The sequence below is a fragment of the Dermacentor albipictus genome, chromosome 7, assembly GCF_038994185.2.
Source record: "Dermacentor albipictus isolate Rhodes 1998 colony chromosome 7, USDA_Dalb.pri_finalv2, whole genome shotgun sequence".
Classification (NCBI taxonomy): domain Eukaryota; kingdom Metazoa; phylum Arthropoda; class Arachnida; order Ixodida; family Ixodidae; genus Dermacentor; species Dermacentor albipictus.
The window spans coordinates 135,563,854-135,571,421 of record NC_091827.1 but is presented as its reverse complement, the minus strand read 5'-3'; positions in this window follow the sequence as shown (position 1 = coordinate 135,571,421).

Sequence of the window (7,568 nt, the reverse complement as noted above, 5' to 3'; positions counted from 1 at the left end):
TTGTGTCTCGAGAACATACAGCTTTAGGTGAGAGGAGCGCTATATTGCATGATACAAAGGAACATTTTTAGACTGCTTGTTTTATTTTTGTGCGAAAAACAATCGTGAAGGTTTTAATTGCAAAGTAATATAGTAGGTGTTGGCAACGCGAACAAGCCATGCAAAGTGTATGCATTAGAAATGAACTATCTAGATGAGGACCCCCCACCCCAGTGATATATGTCAATGCTGTAATATCAAATGCTGTGACATTTAACACATATGGTGACAAAAAAAGGATAACTAAAGCAAGAGCAGCATTATTAAAACAACAATATCAACTGCAAAATTTATACAATTTTTCTCAAAACTTTTATCTTCGCCTTCGCATAAACTGTGGCCTGACACACTGTGGGCACTTTTGCTAACAACCTTCACATTTCACTAGTGCTAGTGGTCAATTTGACCACTTGCAGAAGTCGGAGCGCCACCTAGCGCGAAAAACAGGAAGCTTGCGCCTCGCCGCTTGGTTGGAAAACATCCAAGCTTCCCTCTAGCTTCTAGCTTGATTCTAGCTTCCAGCTCAACTGCAATGTTTTGAACGTCAGGGCATGTGCAAGTGAAAATTAGTTTGTGATGGCCATGTGGATCTGTTTCTCTGCCTGAATAATAGGGAGAGGAGGGCAATACATTTGCCTTGAGAACTATTAAGCAGAAGCAGCATGGTGGATGAGGAGCAGTGGCCGGGATAAAACATTTCAGGAGTTCAATGTAGTAAGGATACAGCAGTAATATGATTAACTTCGCAAGAATATGGGGCCATTATAACACTAAGGGAAACAGACTGGCCCATCACAATGAATTTTTAAATATTGTAACTGATCTAGAACACCTTGCACGGCTGCTGTAATTAGGAAAAAAAATGTAGCATTGTCTTAAAAAGACAGCTTTTTTGTTTGTTTACTCTGCTATGCCACTGTACACATTATTACTATTACCTTTTTTCTCTTTTGGAACAGAAAGTCACCATATGCCTGGAGGTTTTAGATTACCTTCTTGGTGTGCTCCCGATATATAAACAGTTTGAAAACATTAACATTGTTGCTTGGTTTATTGCCCAAGTAGACCGGCACGTAACGACTGACTAAGGCACCAGGCGTCTGAATATGCACACCCTGTATCCAATCAACTCCTATATCAATCAACTTTGTACAATTAGACCTCCATATATTGAACTTCAATGTAACAAACCGTTTTACTTTGCAGAACTTATTTGGTGTGCATATAGAAATCTTCAATTTATTGAATTCTGTTTATCTGCAATTTCAATTTGCTGAAATTATAAATTCTTCTAAAATTTAAATGAGGATATGTGTTTCATTTGAACTGTATATTCTATGGACGTACAAGCGCTTTTTGGGAGTAAAGCTTCACGATTTCCTTCCCAAGTTTATTCGACTTAAAGACAAATTTCTGCAGTAAAGTTATATAACGACCATAGGTGACAAGCAGCTGAATGCGAGGTATCCGGTACAGACCGACGGGGGAAAACTTACAAATCACAATAGTACACATTCAGGCGAGTATGTAAACAGGCGAACTAAGCAGGGAACAAAAACAACACAGCACTGCTTTCATAAGTCCCGAATGATGAGTTTCGTCAGAGTTGGTGAAAACACGCATCCGCAGATAAAACGGGCTCCCACCGTGCATTGACCAATACTTCGAGAGCTGACGCCTACACAATAACCGGGGTAGCACTTGTTTCTGCTCTGATCGTATAGTGTTCGAATGATGTCGCGACAACGTCCACAACTCCAGAACATCACAAAAGACCGTTTGCACATGTGCTAACAAGCCAAACAAACTAACCACGGCAGCGAAGCCCACTTAAATCGAACATAGGTTTCACCATAGAGAAAGGTTACACCTTGTTTCACAGACGCTCACAAGAAATTCAAGAAATGTCCAAAGCGCACTACCGCCGCCTTTTAAAAATCCAACGGGAGCCAAGCCAAATCAGTAACAAGTTGGCTATTTGGGTGAACGCAACGCACCCGTTAGAACCACCCGGTACGCGCAACGCCGGCCTTTAAGGTATATGTCAAGTTCTATGGCTTGTTCTGGTTCGGGAGTCCAAGTGGATTGGGCTCTAAGTGGTGTCGTCCCGGTGTCTGGTGTGTCTGCAAAAAAGTGTCGGATACGCATTCGTCGGGAGAATGCTGAGAGGTCCTTGTGAAGCTCGAATTCATTTATTGTGTTGTTCGTGGGGCAAAAGTTTAAGCCCTTGCTGAGTACGGCTATTTCTTTTTGACTTAATGTTTTTGAAACGTCTATAACATTGGAGCGGTTTAGTTCTGTGGAAATTTCCTTCCTGTCTGGTACTTCTAAGCTCGAGGTCCCTCTTGTCTGCGTGTGGTGGCTGTTTGGCTGGAAGGTTTCTTTTTCTTGATTTCAACTAAGATGTGGTTAACTCGCGTTTGTTCCCTCACCCAGACTGCTCTTTTCTTATCCCTTAACATTACACCTATCATTCTTCTTTCCATAGCTCGTTGCGTCGTCCTCAATTTGAGTAGAACCCTTTTCGTAAGCCTCCAGGTTTCTGCCCCGTAGGTGAGTACTGGTAAGACACAGCTATTATACACTTTCCTCTTGAGGGATAATGGCAAGCTGCTGTTCATGATCTGAGAATGCCTGCCAAACGCACCCCAGCCCATTCTTATTCTTCTGATTATTTCCGTCTCATGATCCGGATCTGCCGTCACTACCTGCCCTAAGTAGATGTATTCCCTTACCACTTCCAGGGCCTCGCTGCCTATTGTAAATTGCTGTTCCCTTCTGAGACTGTTAAACATTACTTTAGTTTTCTGCAGATTAATTTTTAGACCCACTCTTCTGCTTTGCCTCTCCAGGTCAGTGAGCATGCATTGCAATTGGTCCCCTGAGTTACTAAGCAAGGCAATATCATCAGCGAATCCCAAGTTGCTAAGGTATTCTCCATTAACTTTTATCCCCAATTCTTCCCAATCCAGGTCTCTGAATACCTCCTGTAAACGCGCTGTGAATAGCATTGGAGAGATCGTATCTCCCTGTCTGACGCCTTTATTTATTGCGATTTTGTTGCTTTCTTTATGGAGGACTACGGTGGCTGTGGAGCCGCTATAGATATCTTTCAGTATTTTTACATAGGTGTCATCTACACCCCGATTCCGTAATGCCTCCATGACTGCTGAGGTTTCGACAGAATCAAACGCTTTCTCGTAATCAATGAAAGCTATATATAAGGGTTGGTTATATTCCGCACATTTCTCTATCACCTGATTGATAGTGTGAATATGATCTATTGTAGAGTAGCCTTTACGGAATCCTGCCTGGTCCTTTGCTTGACAGAAGTCTAAGGTGTTCCTGATTCTATTTGCGATTACCTTAGTAAATAGTTTGCAGGCAACGGACAGTAACCTGATCGGTCTATAATTTTTCAAGTCTTTGGCGTCCCCTTTCTTATGGATTAGGATTATGTTAGCGTTCTTCCAAGATTCCGGTACGCTCGAGGTCATGAGGCATTGCGTATACAGGGTGGCCAGTTTCTCTAGAACAATCTGCCCACCATCGTTCAACAAATGTGCTGTTACGTGATCTTCCCCAGCTGCCTTCCCCCTTTGCATATCTCCTAAGGCTTTCTTTACTTCTTCCGGTGTTACCTTTGGGATTTCGAATTCCTCTAGACTATTTTCTCTTCCATTATCCTCGTGGGTGCCACTGGTACTGTATAAATCTCTATAGAACTCCTCAGCCACTTGAACTATCTCATCCATATTAGTAATGATATTGCCGGCTTTGTCGCTTAACGCATTCATCTGATTCTTGCCAATTCCTAGTTTCTTCTTCACTGTTTTTAGGCTTCCTCCGTTCCTGAGAGCATGTTCAATTCTATCCATATTATACTTCCTTATGTCAGCTGTCTTGCGCTTGTTGATTAACATCGAAAGTTCTGCCAGTTCTATTCTAGCTGTAGGTTTAGAGGCTTTCATACATTGGCGTTTCTTGATCAGATCTTTCGTCTCTTGCGATAGATTACTGGTATTCTGCCTAACGGAGTTACCACCGACTTCCATTGCACACTCCTTAATGATGCCCACAAGATTGTCGTTCATAGCTTCAACACTAAGGTCCTCTTCCTGAGTTAAAGCCGAGTACCTGTTCTGTAGCTTGATCTGGAATTCCTCTATTTTCCCTCTTACCGCTAACTCATTGATCGGCTTCTTATGTACCAGTTTCTTCCGTTCCCTTCTCAGGTCTAGGCTAATTCGAGTTCTTACCATCCTGTGGTCACTGCAGTGCACCTTGCCGAGCACGTCCACATCTTGTATGATGCCAGAGTTAGCGCAGAGTATGATGTCTATTTCATTTCTAGTCTCGCCGTTCGGGCCCCTCCACGTCCACTTTCGGCTATCCCGTTTGCGGAAGAAGGTATTCATTATCCTCATATTATTCTGTTCCGCAAACTCTACCAATAACTCCCCCCTGATATTCCTAGTGCCTATGCCATATTCCCCCACTGCCTTGTCTCCAGCCTGCTTTTTGCCTACCTTGGCATTAAAGTCACCCATTAGTATAGTGCATTTAGTTTTCACTCTACCCATCGCCGATTCCACGTCTTCATAGAAGCTTTCGACTTCCTGGTCATCATGACTGGATGTAGGGGCGTAGACCTGTACAATCTTCATTTTGTACCTCTTATTAAGTTTCACAACAAGACCTGCCACCCTCTCGTTAATGCTATAGAATTCCTGTATGTTACCAGCTATATTCTTATTAATCAGGAATCCGACTCCTAGTTCTCTTCTCTCCGCTAAGCTCCGGTCACAGGACGTGCCCGCTTTTTAGCACTGTATATGCTTCTTTTGGCCTCCTAACTTCACTGAGCCCTATTATATCCCATTTACTGCCCCCGAATTCCCCCAATAGCACTGCTAGACTCGCCTCACTAGATAACGTTCTAGCGTTAAACGTTGCCAGGTTCATATTCCAATGGCGGCCTGTCCGGAGCCAGTGATTCTTAGCACCTTCTGCTGCATCGCAGGTCTGACCGCCACCGTGGTCAGTTGCTGCGCAGCTGGCGGGGGCTGAGGGCCGGCCGTTTGATTGTTGTGTTCATATAGGAGGTTGTGGCCAAGTACTGCACCAGGGTGGCCAATCCTGCTCTGGTGAGGGAGTGCGTTACCGTTTCTGGTCACCGGGATCAGGCCATTTAACATTAAAGTCAATTAAATTATGTTGCTTCCAACGAGTTCGATTTGTCTGTGGCGTTTTTTATTCGCTAACGCCCACGGCCGACGGTAACCGCACATTTAACACGTCGTTTGGCATTTTATGCACTTTTAGACAAACAAATCTAGAAAAGTTCTTGAGGTAGACATTCTGAATGTGTTTACCGAAATAGACTCTAGTGACACCAGTAGTGGGTTTTGCCGCAGATAGAATATATACTAGCATATTCGAAGTGCTGAGGTTATGTTTAGAAGAAATTCTATTTTCAGTCTTATCATCGACCAAGACGTCTACAGCCATTTGTAGCCGTTTCAAGAAGTTTTTAAGAGGTTATGTGTTTCGTGGGGAGCGAGGCCGGCTGCGCATGTGAAGCTCGCGTGCTCGGCGACCCGTCTTTCTTGGATGTAACCCGCCTTTCTTGGATTTGTTAACTTTCTGGGATATTTTGAGGCATGCTCGCCGCGCCTGGGGTCATGAAGCTGTTAGCAAAAAAAGCAAGCCGGCCATGCGCGTACTGAATTTAAGTGGGACCAGTTAGTGACGCATTCTATAGCCGTGCAACCACATTTAACTTATTTCGGTACTCACGCTTCTCGAAAACGCGACGAGCGATTGCCGAGAGTGATAACACGGGAGTGTGCTAGGAGAATGCCAGCAAACTTTAGAGCAGGAAAAAATCGAGAGGCAGACATCGAGACATCGAGGGAGTGTGGCTTGCGCCGGCAGGACGCGTAAAAGCCAACACGGAGGAGCTCAAGAACTTGACATTTATGTATTCTAAGCGACTGAAAACAAGCTTTGCACCCACGAATCTGTGTTGAGTGCGACTAGAGGGCGTTCTGCGAGCGTGTAACATGGTCTGGCTGAGCCTGTGTTGCCACCTCTGTGTACTTGGCGTACCATCGCGTCGACTGAGGCCAAGTTGTTTTGGAAACGCGCAGTCACCCGTGTATTTGTGGTCTTAAAGTGTAGGAAATAACGCCCGGAAAGGGAGGGATGCTTGAAAATCGGATGTTTTTTTCCCCATTTTATGGCATTGTTTGGGAGGAGTCTTTGCTGCGAAATGTACGTAAAAGTGAATTTATCTGTAATGCCGCTCATTCACCACTTACGCACGTTTCACCTCTACACGCAATACTCCTGTTAGGTCTATATACCAAAATGATACACGCTTGTAATTTACTTTATTTCAGCTGGTGGTATCTGGTGGAGCTTCGTACGGCAACGACTGCAGCTTACCTGGTGCCACAACATTGGATGAATGCAGAAGTACGGAACGAGCATTTATATAGAGCAAAATAAACACTTCATAATTTCAGAAGACGTCTTTCGTTTTCTTTATGCAATTGGACCTGACAGATTCGGCGCTGTCTTGCAAAGGTCGTTCGCAATCATTTCTACTAAACAATGAAACGATTCCACGCCAAGGACACGCGGGGTTCAGCAGAAGCGAAAAAGAAATGAATGCCGCGCCGAGCAGCGGACCAAGCGCGGCGTGTACTAACTGGTGTTCAAAACGCGCGCACCCAGAACCAAAACTGGAAGGAGTTAATACCATCCGCTTGGTGTGCTATAGTTAATCCGGCCGCTGGGCTCTATGGGAGTGTCCGCTCTTGTTGAAATTTCTTTCTCTATGACGTCCGGCTGACTGGTGTCGTAGGTGATTGGAATGCCCAGCCAAAGCGAGGCACGATGTACGCCGCGTCAAGGGTTGATGATGTGGCGTTTCCGCCGTAGTGTTGACCTCTGACGTGTCATCTAGCTCAGACGACCTCAGACGTGTTATCTACTTCCGGTTGCCTTAAAGCCAGTGCGCGGAGCCTCTTCAATCTCTCCGCCAGCTGCCTGGCAGTCAATCCCAAGTGAGAGCTATTGAAGCAACGTGCTTTGCAAGCATTCTGTCACAGCACCGAGCGTGTCAAGTATTCTGGTAACCACAGGAGAGCTGGGAATTTTGACGGATGGGTGGAGGCATAAACTAAAGCCCCTCTTGCACCATCGCACCACATGAGCGACCTTGTCGGTCGGCACGGTCCAGCCAACTGGTGGCACAGAGCTTAACCAGACAAACAAAGAGCTAGTATTGCTGTAACCAAGTGTAAAACATTTTAAACATTTAGAAAAATGAGTTGGTGTTCAGGCTGCTGCCAAATATTTAGACCAGCAGCGTAGAATACACTTTGTTACTGCTATACTAGTTCTGCGTTTGGGTAAGCTCTGTGCCACCAGATGGCTGCACTCTGCAGGCTGTTTATGTATGCACCTTCGTTCATTCTGTAAAAAAAACCAGGCCCAGTCTACTCGTTATGTCAAAACCA